The 16,680-nt window shown below is 47.1% G+C and overlaps 1 non-coding gene across 1 annotated transcript; it reads right to left on the reverse strand.

Moving 5' to 3' along the window:
- Positions 1-10,467: 10,467 nt before the first annotated feature.
- Positions 10,468-10,630, reverse strand: LOC115869157. Its single transcript, XR_004046024.1, has one exon. It is a non-coding gene; the product is annotated as a U1 spliceosomal RNA (small nuclear RNA).
- Positions 10,631-16,680: the final 6,050 nt, after the last annotated feature.

Raw genomic sequence — 16,680 nt, forward strand, 5'->3', positions numbered from 1 at the left:
TGTACAAATGTGCTTTACATAATTGATGTATGTATGGATTGTGATAAGAATTTATGAGCCCCTAATAAAACGATTTAAAAAAAAACAAAAAGAAAGAAGGCTGCTACATCTTTTTTTTTCTGTGGAGCAGCTGGGTGGCTTTGGACCACCCAACCTTTCCATTAGTGGCCAGCACTCAATCACCGCGTCACCAAGGCCCATTCACAAGAACCCAAATCAAGACTGAGGGTGTTTTCTCAGTCATCTGCGCACATGCCTACCAGCAACAGAATGGAGAACTGCAGTTGTGCAGCATGCATGTTCCCAGATGAGTTGGAACAAGGCTGGTTTGCTAGTTATTAATTCAGTGTTCAGAGGGCCTTAATCGAAAAAGCTACTGTGGATGATGAGAATTAGCTGTAAAAGAAATACCAATCATATTCAAGCCAAACCTGTTGCTGTTGTGTGGATTCTGACCCAGAGAGCCGACAGGACAGCGTAGAACTGCCCCAACGCGGCTTCCAGGCTGTCCGTCTTTGTGGAAGCAGATTGCGACACCTTTCTTCCACGGGGGTTCCAACTTCTGACCTTTCGGTCAGCAGCTGAGTGCTTTAACCACTTGTCTACAGGGCTCTTAACTAATGATACTGGTGATATATTAAGATAGAGTATTTATATTGCTATGAACTCAGTTTGGCCAGAATTTCCTAAAATAATTGGTTAGTTTCTCATTTCTCTGATTCTTATTCCTTTTTGATCTTTGCATCGATGTTGTATCATGTTGGTAATAAGGTCATCCTGGTTTTAGGACGAGGGCCAGAGAGTGTTCCCTCTTTTCTGTTCTCTGGAAGAGTTTGTATAAAATTGTAATATGTTTATACAAACATCAGACTTGGGTGTTTGCTATGTGAAAATATTTTTAACTCCCAATTCAGTTATGTTTAGCAGTTATGAGACTGTTCAAGATTTTTTATTTTTGTTGCTTCAGTGTGGAGATGTTATGTGTTTTGTTTTGTTTTCAAGGAATTTGTCCCTTTTATTTGTCCCTTTTGATTTGTTTTGAAATTTATGAAATTTAAAATTAAACTAAATGTATTACTTATTATTGCACAAGATATTCTTTTTCTCTGTTGCATCTCTGCTCCACCTATAGGATTGTTTCTTTCTTTTCTCGTTCTTGATATTGAAAGTTTATTTATTCTTTACCAATTTTGCTAAATATTTATCTTACTAGTCTTTTGATAACTCGTTTTTGTCTTCGTTTATTCTCTCTACTGTAGAACCTTATTTTCCCTTTTCATTAATATTTGGTATCCTTTCTCCTACTTTCTTTGATTTCTCTTTTTCTTTTTCTGGATTCTTCAGTGGGATTTTTAGCTCATTTGTTGTCAGCCTTCCTTTATCTTTTTAAGTTTAATATAAGCACTTATGTCTCTAAATTTCCCTCAGACTGCCACTTTTGGGGTGTTACACAGTTTTGATATGGAATCCTTTTCTTCAGTTTTAAATACTTTGTGCGTGTGTGTGTGTGTGTGTGTGTTGTGATTTTTTTTTTTAATCATTTTTTTGGGGGGCTCGTCCAAATCTTTCACAATCCATCCATGCATCCATTGTATCGAGCACTTTTGTACATTTTGTGTTGTGATTTTTAAGGGCAATTTGTAAACAAGAAATTACTTTCGCTCATAACTTTGCCATTGACTTTTCAACTTGGGTTTTACTGTTGCATACATTTGCTGACTCAACAGCCTCTCATGGACAATTCAATGAAACCGGTGAAACGGATGACCTCAGTCATGTTGTGTCGCCATCACTGATGTCCCTTGCCACATTTTCTGTCACCATCAACAGAAACTCGACGCTTGCTTTTAGCCTCACTGTACTGAGGGCCACTGAAACCTGCTCGGGATGGCATCGTCTATCTTAAGTTGCTGAGAATTGCATTTATTCCAGTGTATGGTCGTTTTAAATACATTTCCCATGGGTCTGTGAAAAGATACATCTACTCCACATGTTGAATCGTCTCCATCCACTTGACCCACCTGGGTAGTTGGGTGAGTTAAATCTTCTGTATCTGCCCTAGCTTTTTCTCCGCTTGGCAAGTGCTTGCAGCAATCATTGCACGAGTCATGTTGAAATCTCCCGTAATAATCCTGGACTGGACAGCTTTTCTCTGCCGTTCTGTCCACCCTTGTATGGTATTTTGTGAGGCGAGTTTATTAGTTGAACTGTGATCTATTCCAGGCGTACTCAAATTTTTATCTTGATTAGTAACCTTATCTCTTTGAGTCAATGCTGACTCATCCTGACCCTGTAGGACAGGGTAGAACTGCCCCGGGGGACTTCCCAGGCTGTCACTCTTTACGGGAGTAGAAAGCCCAGTCTGTCTTGGAAACTCACCAGAGCCATCCCCTCTGCGTCCCCACCGACTCAATGGCAGTGCATGTTTTATTGTTCCCTCCTTCTCTCTTCATCTCCGTCCGTCTTTTACAGTCTCCATTTCTCTAGGCACTGTGTCTTGGGTAGTTTCTTCTGATCTCCTTTCCGGCTCGTAATTACTACGACATGGATAGCCTGCTATTTAATCTATCAAAATGTGCTCCCTTAGGCTGAGTGGAGATGTCCGAAGCAGATTGTCACTTCGACATTCAGCAACTCTTGCCCATGGCTTTTCTTTCATCGTCTCATTGATGGCAGTCCACGGCCTCCGGGGTCTCCTGTTCCCATTCCGCCTTCTTTCCTGACCCTCTGAACTTGTCTTTGGGGAAATGCTGCCCTTTTGGTCTTCAATGGTTTATTATTCTACAATGGGTGTACCTCCCTAGTGTGATTATTTCCCTTATGGATCCTTAATTCGTCTACTTTATGAGATTATCCCATCAATTATAATTTTCACTTATAAAAGTTTTTTATGCAGTTTATTTTCAAAGCTTCCTGTTAAATTTTCATAAGCTTCATTCATTTTTTACTTGCATTATTTAATCGTGTATTTCTTTAAGCATCTTATACACCATTATTATTATTTTTTTATAATTCTTTCTTATTAAAAGATCGTTTTATTGGTGGCTATTACAGCTCTTACAGCAATCCATACATCAATTATATCAAGCATATTTGTGCATATGTTGCCATCATTAGTTTCCAAACATGTACTTCCTACAACATGAGTCCTTGGTATCAGCTCCTCTTTTCTCCATCCCCTTCGCGACTCCTTGATAAATTACAAATTATTATTATTATTTTCATATCTGACACCGACCACTGTCTCCCTTTCCCCCATGTACACCATTATTTTATATTTGGTAATTCTAGTATCTAAATTATTTAGAGGGACGCAGGCCACACAGTGGTTAAGTGCTCAGCTGCTCATCCAAGGGTTGGTGGTTCAAACCCATTAACCATTAGGCAGGCGTGAAGCTTAAAAAGCCCTGTGAGGCAGTTCCACTCTGTGCTGTAGTGGGGCTGTGAGTTGAAATTGGCTTGGTGTCAATGAGTTATTAAATACCATGTTTACTCTCTCTGCTGCGTGTCACCGTGACTTGCTTTCTTATCAACTGGTGGCCACCAATTGTGCACTCATATTTTGTTGCACTTGATCTGTGGGGTCATGAGGACCCAAGTTGGATGTGCATGCCTCTATCGGGCATTGACCATTGCTTCTGCCAAGAACCAGGGACCGCTACTATCTTGACCACTGCCTCTTCTCAAAGAAACCCTGACTCGGTGCAGGAGTCCTAAGTGCAGTCCTCCGCCTTGCCTCTTATAGGAGGCATGTGCCGACTGCAGTGCCCTGTCAACAGTTAGCCGGACGTTCCTGGTAGTCTACTGGTCACCAACTCTTTGGTTGAGTCTCAGCTCCCCGTTGTTTTGCCAGCTTTTTCTCGGAGCAGGCTGCTCGGTCCTTGAAGATTTCCCTAACCTAGCAAACCTAGCATGGACTTTCAAAATAATGGTTTGTTTTCTTTTTATAATTCACACAGGACCTAGAAGTTTCATGGATGGGCACTTGGGAGCCCTGGTCTACCAGACCACCCAAACACAACAAAACAAATCCCACAAATCCCATGGCGCTGTCTTTGGCCTCACCTTCCAGACAAGGACATTGAGGTTCAGAAATGAAACGACTTGCTCAAAAAACGACCCAGTCAACTGGGATCAGAGCCAGGACTATTACGTGGGCTGATGCTATCAGCCTGAGTTGCCCAGCCAGGGGTCTGCTGGTCCCCAAAGAGGATGAAATGTGTGTACCACAGAGATTTGAACTGGGCCCTTCAGGGTCAGCCCCTTGCCGGGAATGTACATTTCTGCCCCAGACCTGCTGAATCAGAATCTACATTTTAACAAGACAGGTGCTTCGTGGGGCAACCTTGTGAAGATGTAGATTCTGACACACTGTATCTGGGTTGGCATTCCAAGTTTTCGGCGGGGGTTTTCGGACCAGTTTCCGGCTGCAGCCTGAGAGGGCGTGTACTCAAGCCTGTGCTGGACCAACCCACCAGCTTCTGCTGGGGAAGGAATGAGGACCCCCAGTCTGACTAAGAGTGGGCAAGGCCCCAGCCATCCAGCACCGATTCCTTCAGAGCCTGCACAGGGCACTCTGCCTGCAGCTCCCAGCCTGGGAAGGGAGCCAGCCCGAGCTTCCTGCGCTCGGGTTTCCATAGCAACCGTCACCTTCCGGATTAGGTGTAGAAGCCACAGGCAGTTCATTACAGGTGGGTCTTCTGCAGACGTGGTGAGTGTCTGAGGGGAGCTCCGAGGAAAGAGAATTTATGTGAGGGGGGATGTTCAAAGGAGCCCACAGTGTGACCTGCCAGCCCCTTTCTCCTCACCCCGTACCCCAATAGTGACGGCCTCAGAGTCACAGGTCCAACTAAGTCTAGAAATACAGCCTGATGCTAAGCCTCAAGGAATAGGGGTGGGGGCTCGGGGACTGTCTGGTGCCAGACCCTACCAGGTTCCCCCTTTTTGTTGTTCATTAGAGTCTTTCCAGCCAGGCCCTCAGGAACCTGCAATATAGGAGGCCCCCGGTCCTCCCCGCAGGTTAAAGGAGACAAGGAAGCATCAGGGGGTGTGAGCCCACAGAAGGGGAGCCCTTGGCGGAATGCTTCTCAGAGCAAGAGGCATTTGAGCTGGATATTAAAGGGTGACAAAAACTTGGCCCTGTGAAGAAGGGAGGGAAGGGCATTTCAGGCAGAGGGAACCACATGCGATAGGCTCTGAGGCACAAAAGGATATAGTCACTTTGCAAAAAAAAAAAAAAAAGCCCTGAGCTGAGCTAAGCGGGAAGGCAGCCACAGAAGGCCAGCCAGGCCTGAGCTCCAAGGGTCTTGAATACGAAGCTCTGAATCTAGGCTTTCTCTGAGGAGCGAAGGGCAGCCAGCCCTTCAGGGGTTTCATAAGGGCATGGCCCGGGCCTGAATGTCATCACGGTATGGTGGATGGATCTGAGGGCCCCCAGCAAGAGCACCATTGCAATAATATACCCAAGAGACAGTGTAACCGGCATGATGACCACAGTGGCAGGGATGAGAGAAGGGGCAGATTTGAGCGAGGCTTACAAAGGGCAAATCGACGGGCACGTGGTGAGTGATGGGCGGGGAGGACTGTGAAAGGGACCAGAGCATCCCCCAGGAGAAGGTCCGCAGAAGCAGGGAGTGGGGGCAGGGCGCGCGCGGTCACACCGGCCTGCGCTAGGTTATGTGGCGGTGACCGATGTCGCTCATACAGATGCAGGCGGTGGAGCTCCCTAGGGTGTGATATCCTGGACATTCCTCTCCAGGTCAATGGAGAAAAAGAATGTGCTGGGCCCCCCTCAGCCCAGAGGTGCCTGGGGGATCCAAACACCGGGCAGGCAGCTCCAGCTGCATTCTTGGGTCCCTCTGCCCCTGATCAGGGGGACCCTCTGGGCAGTGGGTGTTTCCCACCGCTGAGCATTGGCCCCATTCAACCTCCCAGCCCAATGGGAGCCGATTTCTGTTCCACATCTTGTATGCTGGCTCTGTGTGCGATCGACACCAGGAGCTATGTAGCCTGATACTGTGTCAATCGGCAACTGTAGCAGAATTGAGTTGGCGATTACAAACCTCGGTGACTGGGGCTGGGGCACAGGAATGGGAACAGGGGTGGAGGGAGCTGCCCTCAAATCCTGCCTCCATCCTGACAATTTGTCTTTGAGCCGTGATTCTCCTTCCTTCCCCAGACCCTCAACTCCCCCAACTCCCCCTGCCCAACCACCCTGCCTCGCTGCACATCCCTCAGAGGCAGGACCTGATACTGGGGTTGGGTTAGGACACCGGAGGACGCCGTCCCCCAAAGGCCCATCTGAGGGACTAGTGTGTGGGTCCATAAGCTTCTCAACTGCCCTCATTTATCGCCAGGCCCCAACTTAATCTCTGGGCTGGTGCCAGGCCTGGGCATCAGTGACCGGAGACTTGGCTGGCTCCCCCTATCGATTGACTGGGGGCTTGGGGACACTGCCCAGACCCTGGAGCTGGAGTAGGGGGAAGGAGATGTGGCTCCGGACGGCGACTGGAAAGGGACGGGGGCCAGGCAGGAGCGGCTCCCAGGTAATGCGGTCCTCCGGACCCAGGCTCCCAGGAGGCCGGCGCAGAGCTGGCTCGGCGGGGTTGCCTCCAGGCGCCCGGGGCCTGACCTGCGCCCTGTCTGCGGGGACAGCCCTTCGGAGGAGGAAGGCTCCAGCCCCGCACCCGCTTCCTCCCCGGGGCGGGGCCGGCGGCCACGGGCCAAGCGCCGTAAAATTTAAAGAGGTGCGAGAGACACTCCGCAGAAACCTCAGCAGCGCGGGGAAATGAAATAAGGCCTCCCTTCGGGGCGCCCGCCCCCGCCTGCGCAGCCCGGGCCTGGTCACCCCAGAGGGTCCAGGTGCGGGCCCTGCGCTCAACACCCCTTTCCCCAGGGGTGTGTGTGGGTAGGGGGGGCGCGACCCCTACGCCACCGCTCCAACCTCTAGCGTGGGAGGATCAGGACCAGGCAACCTCCGAGAATCCCGGGCCGGGCTCAGTCGGCCTGTCCACCCCCAGTCCCACCCCCGCACCCCGTCTGAGCCTCCAGGACAGAGACAGCGTCCTCCCCACCTCTCCCTGGTCGAAAAGCGGACCCAGACATCCCCCTACTCGTCCTGTCTGGATGATCGTGGGTCTGGCTCTGGCCGCCTCTTCCTCCCGCCCCGCACAGCATCCCACCCCCCGCCCCCCATGATGGATGGAGCCTTCAGGGAGTCGGCGCTGGCGGCCTCGGCTCAGGCGGAAATGAAGAGGATAAGATCTGTGAGCCGAGCCGCCCGGGACACCGTGATATCCGCCCAGCTCGCTGCGCTCCCCGTGATGGATGGGCCAGAGAGCCCCCTCCCCACCGCAGGTCCTCAGACCCAGGGTCCCCATTCCCACCCCTCGTGGCAGAGCTGGCTGAAACACACGCTTACACAACCCCCTCTGCGAATCTCCCAGACACCCCACACTGTGGCCACACACGTGGCCAGCCAACTCCGCCCCCACGGGCCCCCCACGCATCTGGACGTGCCTGGTGAACATGTGTGGGACGGCCCCTTTCCCTAACACGCGGGACAGACCCTTTCTTTGGGGCTCCCAGGAACGAGGCCCTGCCCTTAACATGTGCACCCACCACACCTGCCCATCCGACGGCCTCGCCCATGTGCTCAGATACATACATCCAGGCAGGCAGTGCCCACCCCACAGGGCTTTCTGTTGCCGCTAAAGGGCCCCCTTTGTCCTCAGGAAGAGGGTGTGCCCTCTGCAAACTCCCCACTTGTGGGGTGAGGGGAGATGTTAGGGAAGGGAGCAAGGCAGTAGATGCTCAAATGCTCCCATCAGCAGGTCTGGCCACTGAGCATTCTGACTTGGCAGGGACAGACAGGAAGGCTGCAAGGCAAGTGCTGGCCAAACAAGCCTCACCATCCGTGTTGCTATGGTTACGCTCTTCCCAGTACTATCTATGGGAACATCGTTGCCATGGTTACAGGCACCACATTCTCCCCCCCCCCTTTCCTTATATTGCTACCATTTGCTTCCAATCACCACTACCATTCATTCATTCACCCATTCTTCGAGTCACTCCTCCCTCTAGATGCGCAGCTGGGGGCACAGAGGTAAGTAAGCCAGTCACTACCTTAGGCAGTGCAGAGTGGAATGGGCCCGCCAGAGAGGCCAGCAGCCCTCCACAGCGTTGCTGCTTCCAGAAAGCCCTGGAGAATGAGTAACCCCGGCCACTCGGGTGATTTCATAAGCAGCGTAATCAGGAGCAGCAGGCCAGGAGCATGAGAGTCAGCAGGAAGGCCTGGCCCCATCACCATCATGACTGCTCTGTGTGCTTGGGGAAGAGCGTGCTCTCTGCGCTGTCGTGGGCAGGCGCTAAGGAGAGGAGGTGATCTCTCAGCCACACCACGGAAGGATCTTTTAACAGCCCCGTTCCGTGGGACGCAGCCGCCTAAGCATAGGTCTGACAAAGCTAGGTTTCAACTTGACTTTGCCATTCTAGCTTAGGAACGTTGGGCACACCAATTCTGCACAGTGTGCGGCAGGTAGTCAGCACTCTGGGAGTCATTGTTTTTACCATAGTTGTTTCTCCCCGTGCAAAACCAAACCCACCCAGATCCGCTAGGATCAAGTCAATTCCAACTCCCTAAGAGCTTAGATTTCTGAAGAGAACCACGAACATTAATACACTTTTGGCCTCCAGGGGGAGCTCAAGTTCCTCTCTTCCCTACCCTAAGCCCAAACACAGGATCAATGATGGGTAGTTAAGGCTGAAAGTATTTACTGGAATGTAAAAGTCAGGACGGATAATTGGATTGGAAATGTTATCGGGAGAAACTAGTCCTTGGAAAAGGACATGCGTGGTATAGTAGAAGGACAGCAATAAATGGATTTATTGACGAGATGGATTGAGATACACTTTCCATCATGCTGATCATAACCATTGTGAGGGTCTGGCGGTGTTTCATTCTGTTGAACACAGTGTTGCTATGAGTCAGAAGCAACCTGATGTCATCTAACAACCAGGAAACCCATCTACCCAGGCAAGTCCTCCTTTGTCTCTCTGTGTGGCTTGGGCCCACTCACCTGGGCCAGAAATTCAACAGCGTGGTCTTAGGGTTTGTAAGCCAGTGCTGCCCACCGGAACCACTAGTGGGAACTTCATCAAAATAGATACCTGAAACATAATTTTATAGTTCAGTAGCGAGTTAAGTTGGCAGTGATGTAATGATGTAGTCATCTTCCATTTGTGATCGGATGTGATCATCCTCCACCCCCACATAATGCCAATGTTTCCATCAGCTGCCTAGTCGTTGCAACCCCAGAAGTTACTATCCTGCCAATCCGTGTTTTCATACTTTAGGAGCCCATATTATTGTATGTATTTTAATGTTTACCCATGTTATATGTGTGCACAATTACACGAATGGACTAATTCTCAATTTGCTGTCATTCAGCATTATTTTCTGAAGTTTATCCAAGTTGATTATATAGGCCTGGTTCCTTTGTTTTACCTGCTGAAAATGGTATAAAACTCCACCATTCCTTGATCGACTCTGCTATTGGTAGACAGACAGACTGTTTTCCAATTTTGTCGGGACACAAATGATCTCGCAAGGAGTCTCACGAGCATGTCTCTTTGTGCACATAACCAAGGAGAGAAAGTGAGTGATGGGTTGTGGAGTCTGGGCAAGGAGCCCTAGTGACATGGTGGGCTAAGTGTTAGGCTGCTAACCCAAAGTTCTCAGGGACAAAGATGAGGCCATTGAAAATACCATGGCTTGGGTCAGGTGCACCTTAGTCTCCAAAGTAGCATCTTGGCTTTTCAGTCCCCTAAAGAGGTCTTGTGCAGCAGATGGACCTAATGCCATGAGTCTTGATCTCTTGGCGGCTGCTTTCTTGAGCATTGAATGTGGATCCAAGTCAACTAACGTCAATCTTTTCTCTATTTGCCATGCTGTTACCTATTGGACAAGTTGTGAGGTTTGGAGTCTTCTTTACATTGAGTTCTAATCCATACTGAAGGCTGCAATTTTTGATCTTCATCACACACCTAAGTGACTTCATCAAGTTACCTAGAATTTATTTTTATATATGAGCTTCCATTATATATATATGTATGTGTGTATATGTATGTATGTGTATGTATGTATATATATATATGCTATAGCCAATAGTCCCAGGACCATAGTTCATGGTAAGTTGATAAGTATTGCTGCTAGGTTTCCAGTTCATTCCAAACAAAATGGGTTTATTCCAAACAAAATGCTTAAGTTTAAGCATGTCTCTGAGATCAGCGGCTGGCAGCCGAAGAGCTCTCAGTAATGCCCTTCCCTCAGTCCGTTGTTGTTGTGTGTTGTCGAGTGAGTGCTAACTCTTGGTGACCCCATGAACAACAGAATGAACCCCTACCTGGCCCTGCCTCATCCTCACAATTGTTTGTTTGTTTGTTTGTTTTAATTTTTTTTCTTTTTTTTAGGGGAGAGTGCAAACTCAGTCCCCCACTACCACAAATTATGCAGCTGAGTTTCCCGCATTTGGGGAAATCACAGGGGTCAGCACACCCGCAGTGCAATGGATGAGCCTCGCCCTGGGAAAACCACCTTCGTGATCATGGTGGCTCTGTTACAGCCCATTGTTGCAGCCATCGTGTCACTCCATCTCGTTGAAGGTCTGCCTCTTTTTTTCTGACCAAGGCCAAGCAATGTCTTTCCATCATGACAACACACTTCCTCATTCCGCCAGGTTATCCTAGATGACGTCATGTCCCATCCAGCTTATAGACCTGATCTTGCCCCTGCACACATCTTTTTGTTCCCCCAACTCAACATTAAAAAGGAACGTGATTTGTGTCCCTCGAGGATGCCCAAACTGCCGTTTTAACATGGTGTAAATCAAAGCACGCAGAAGTATTTGGAGAAGGGTTAGAGAGATGGAAACCACCTTCGGAAGTGTATAGTCCTGTGTACAACTGTGGTACACCAACTTGAAGATCGATGAAAGTGTAGGGCTGGTATTCAACCTGTCAATCAGGTTACAACCTGCTGGTGCCTCCTTGTGGGCACGGCCCTCTCGTAAGGAGGACCCTGGGAACCTCCACCTTTCTCTGTGCCTCCCCCTTTCTGGCAGACCCTGGTTGCTGCCAGAGCCCTGCATGTGACCACTGCCATCGAATCCACACAGCTCTGCACCCACCAGCCTGTGATCTTCCTGCATTCTGCATCATTGCACGTGGCTGTGTGAGTCTGAAGAGGGACTTGTGGACTAGTAATATTGGACATATGGGTTTGAGTTGGACTGGGCTTGGATGTTTTCATGATATATACTTACTTCTTGATACAAAGCTCTTTCTTACACATATATCAGTGTCACTGAATTTGTTTCCCTAGTCAACGTAACACAACAACTATTGTGGAAAATGATATGATGTTAATTCACACAACTGAGAACAGAAATTCCATACAATCCAACAATACCTCTGCTGGATATATACCCTAAAGAAGTAAGAGCCATACCATGAAGAGATGTATGCACTCCTATGTTCATTGTATCACTGTTCCCAATGGCAAGAAGTTGGAAACAGCCCAAATGCCCAACACAAACAAACACTGGTACATACACACAATGGACTATTATGCACCACTAAAAACATTATGCTGAAACCATGGAACGATTCATGACATAGATGAACCTGGAGAACAACATACTGAGTGAAGCTAGTCAATCACAAAAGCGTAAGCACTGTATAAGACCACTACTCTAAGGATAAATCCAAGACAAAGGCTTACCTACCAGATGGGTCAGGCTTAGGAGGTTCCCAAGGGCTGGAGGATGAAGCAGTAGATTCGAGGGTTGGCAAGTATTGAGTTGGGCAAAGGGGAGGACGGGTCATGAGAGGGAGAGAAGAAATTGTGGGAGGGGATAGAATGCGGGTAGGGGGTAGGTGATGAGTGGCTTGAACTATTGAATACAGTTGATAGTCTGAAATGGAAATCACACACACACACACACACACACTTAGATCACAATAAAAATTCCTTAAAGGAAATCTATAGAACTAGGTGGGAGAATATATTAAGAAGCAATAGCTTCGTATTTTGGTATTTTTGCTTAAAGGTTTCTATGATTTCAGAGCCATCTTTTTGGACTTACTCTCTTTTTAAATGGTTCCCTCCTCTCCACTGATTTTGAAGTGATCGTTGTCAGATACACACTTTCCATCCATACATTGGTTGGTTTCTAGGTTCTGATTTTTATTCTATTGTCTCTCCTCATGCCATGAGTACACAGTTTGGGTGATTATATCTTTACAAACAATTGTGATCTTCAGTAGGTGTGACAGAGAGAGGCTAGCTCTTCACCACATCAGTATCTCCTTGTTTTTGAGACCACAATCATCAGGCTGCAGGTAACAGATTCCTCTGCAAGTAGGGTGGCCGCAGAAGTGAGCTCTGGCCAATGAAGTGAGTAGAAAACAATATACACCATTTCTAGACATTGCCAGTGAGACCTGTGCATGCTCTTCCATGCCCTTTCCCCATCTGCTAATTAATTTGATGCAAATAAGCCGGCTGACCTTAAAAGGAGCCCAAATTGGAAGCCTGAGTCTCTGAATTGCTGCTTGATGGAGAAGTGCCTACTGGTCAGGATTATACATTTTGGACTTTAAACAATGGCTTGACTATTCTTGGCCCTTCATCTCATGGGAATTTAAGACCACTTTGTCTGGTTATTTTTAAAACAAAAAAAATTGCCTTTGATTGGAATTCCATTTAATTTGTCTATCAATTTGTGGAGGATTGCTATTTTAACTCTGGTTAAGAGCTTGGATGCTAACCAAAAGGTTAGTGGTTTGAACCCAGCAGCCATTCTGTAGGAGAAAGATATGATAACAAACACTTAGATACTGCCTCACACTGACGCTGATAGCAAAATTCAAAAAGCAAAACAAAAAATAAAAAAAATTACAAATGCTGAAGAGGCTATGGAGAGATCGGAACACTCGTCCATTGCTGGTGGGATTGTAGAATTGTACAGCCACTACTATCAAAAACAGTCTGGCACTTGCTTAAACAAATGCAAATGGAAACACCAGATAGGCCCGCGATCTCTTTACTCGGTATAGACCCCAAAGAAATAAAGAACAAAATACATACAGATTATGCACACCCATGTTTAGCAAAGCAGTAAACATGGAACCAACCCTCTGTGGAAGAATGGGTACAAAAACTCTGGTAGAGATGTATAATGGAATGTTATGCATCTCTGAGTAAAAAGAGTCAAACACCCCATGACATGGATTAATTTGAAAGATAGTATGTTTAGCAAAGTCAGTCAATCTCAAAAAGACAAGTATTGCATGGCACCACTATTCTAAAAGAAAAAAAAACACTAAGAAAAATGGTTTTCACACTGAAAGAAGCAGATTTTTAAGACTCTATAGCAAGGATGGCATGGTGGGGAAAAGCAAGACAGAACCAGATACGGAGGGGCTCCCTGGGATGCTGTCACTGCTCGAGGAGACACACGCAGCTCTTGTGGATCTTCTGTTACATTTCGCCTCAGTTATGTTGATTTTATTTGTTTTTACATTGTATGTACTAATTGGTTGTTTCTGTAAGATTTTTCTGCCGCACGCCCTTTGTGGTTTACCTCGGTGTTTCAGGGTCAGTCTGGGCCAGTCCCGACACTGAGTCTCCAGTGTTGTCCCCCTTAGAGCCCGGGGCCATCAAGGGATGGCGTGTCTCATGGTGTGATCAGCCATATTGTCCACTCTGTCCATTGGCTGTTCAGAGCGGGGATGTCGTCCTCCAGGCCAGGTGGGTCAGGATGTGCTCCACTCTCTCTTCCTCCCCCTTCATTTGCTCCCATTTGCTCTGGTCAGACATGCCCTTCTCCCCTAGCTGCAGCTTCATTGCCCTCCTCTCAAGTAAATTCTTCTGGGGGCGGGGCAGTTGTCCACGTAGCTGGCATGGGGGATTTCTGTAAGATTTTTGCATAGTGATCTTATTTCTAGCAGCCTTTCCAAATTCTCCCATGAGTTCTAATAATGTTGTGGTTTTTTCCCCCTGTGTGGAAAATCAGATGCCTCTACTTATTATTCTGTGTATACCGCTCTTATCTAAGATATAGCCCTGGCTCACTTCAAGTCCTTTAAGTTTCTGTTCAAATATCATCTAATCACTCAGACCTTTCCTGATATCCTAAACAAAGTAATACACAGACTCGCACAAACAGACACACATAGAGTGCTCCTTATGCCCCTTGCCTACTTTATTTTTTGTTATGTGCTGAATTGTGACCCTCCCATCACTACCCCCAAGGACATGTTAAAGTCTTAATCCCTGGTACCTGTGAATGTGATCTTGTTTGGAAACACGATCCTTGAAAACATTCATTAACATGACGTCATCTCAGAGAAGGGCAAGTCCTCACCTCATCTGAGCGATGTCCTTCCACACGAGGAGACATATAAAGACCCACAAGAAGAAAACGGACAGGTGAAGGTGTAACTTCAAGCCAAGGAACTCTACCAGACCGCGGGGAGAGAGAAGATAGGCCCTTCCCTTAGAGCTGACACAGACAGCATGGCCCTATCAATACCCTGAATTCAAGACTCCTCAACCTCCGAAGGGCGAGATGATAGATAAATTTTTGTTCCTTAAAGCCATGCAGTTTGTGGGACTTTGTCACAGCAGCCTTAGGAAGCCAATATCATTTTCTCAATAGGACCATAACCACTTGACATATGATAAATCATTGGTTTGTTTTTGTCTGCCTCCTCTAATATTGAATTAAGCTCCACTAGAGTGGGGACAGTACCTATTTTGTTCCCTTCTGTATCTCCCAGAGCTTTGCTCAATTCAGATGCCTTAAGAATCCCCCACCTGTCTGTTTGTTTGTTGAACTCTGGTGGCATGCATGTTGCTATGAACTTGGAATCAACGTCATTGGAATTTCAAGATAGCAGAATTGGACAAGTTTTAGTGGAGCTTCTAGAATAACACAAACTAGGGGGGAAAAGACTTGGCAATCTAGTTCTGACAATTGGTCAACGAGAGCTCTCTGGACCAGAGCTGGAAATTGTCTGGTATACAAGTGAGTATCCTCCACCCCAAACCAAAATTTTTTCAAAGCTATGTATTTGAGTTTTTACAAAACAACCTTATCACCTTCAAAGTGCTCTCCATTACACAAAGTACTCTCCACTACATAACATTTGTCAAATCTGCGATTCCATTCTTGGAAACATTTTTCAAATTCATCTGTTTGTATGGCTGACAGAGCACCTCCCTCATTTTTTTTTCTTTACCTCTTCTATGTCGTCAAATCGCTGTCCTTTCATGTCCCTCTGCATTCTTGGAAACAGAAAGAAGTCACACAGAGGGAGGTCAGGTGAGTAAAGTGTGTGGGATGAGAGGCATGCTGTTTTTTACCAAAAAATGGGCACACTGAGAGGTGCATTGTCATCGTGGCAGAATCAGTCCCCCGTCTGCCACAAATGAGGCCTTTCTTGTCACACACTGTTACACAATCTTTTCAGAACCTCTAAATAGAAAGCTTGATGAACAGTCTGACCTGGTAGAATGAACTCCAAATGCACTACGAGCTGATCTTTTTGTCTGTTAGGGAAGTTGATGGTCGTCTAGAATGAGGTTTGTCATCAATCGACATTTCACCTTTTTTGAAATGAGAAAACCACTCGTACACTTCAGTTTTTCCCATAGTGCTGTCTTTGTAAGCTGTGTTCAACATCACAACAGTTTCTGTGGCATTTTTCCTGAGCATAAAACACAATTTCACAGCCACACACTATTCTCTTAAATCGGCCATCTCAAAAAAACTGGTTTGCGCGAAATTGCTTTTACGAAAGACATTATTGTGACCAGAGAGAACCTTCCCAGGTGACGCCACTGGGTGCACTAACTCGGAGGGTGTGGCTCGATGCTGTCCCAGCGGGGGAAATGTGTACTCTGACAGCTCCGCGCTGCGTGATGCACAGCACAATTTTTTTGTTTTTTTTGGTGGGGGATGTTGGGAGATGAGGCTCCTCGGTTGAAAGACACTGTGCATCAGCCCCAGCACGACCCTCAAGTACACCAGTGGTCTCGAAGGTGGCGTAGGAGGCAGCAAGCTTTCATTTTGTTGGACATTCAGATCCAACTCAGTGGCAACTAACAGCCAGTAATGTCAAATGTTTTCCTTTCCTATTTCTATTCCACTTCCTTCTTTTCCACTGGGCTGCTTCTAGTCTTTACAACCTGTAACTCTTGTAGTAGAGTTTTGTTAAATTCAATTTGTTCTTAGGTATTGACAAATCTGTTCCAACTCAAGGCCGCCCTGTGTCCAACAGAATGAAACAACTGCTCGGTCCTGCACTGCTGTTTCTGTGATTGAGCCCAGTGTTTCACCGAACCCATTAACTGGGTCGATCCATCTCATTGAGGGTCATCCTCGCTTCTGTTGATCCTCTACTTGACCTTGAATGATGCCCTTCTCCAGGAACTAGCCCCTCTGCGCATACAAAGTACCCAAGACAAAATCTTTCCATCCTCATTTCTAATGAGCATTCTGACTGTACTTCTTCCAAGACATATTTATTCATTCTGGTAGTTCATGGTAGATTTAGTATTCCTCATCAACACCCTCATGCAAAGGCATTCATTCTTTGATCTTCCCCATTGTGCAG

The sequence above is a fragment of the Echinops telfairi genome, unplaced genomic scaffold (assembly GCF_000313985.2).
Source record: "Echinops telfairi isolate 266 unplaced genomic scaffold, ASM31398v2 ScPeMD7_22;HRSCAF=79, whole genome shotgun sequence".
Taxonomy (NCBI): domain Eukaryota; kingdom Metazoa; phylum Chordata; class Mammalia; order Afrosoricida; family Tenrecidae; genus Echinops; species Echinops telfairi.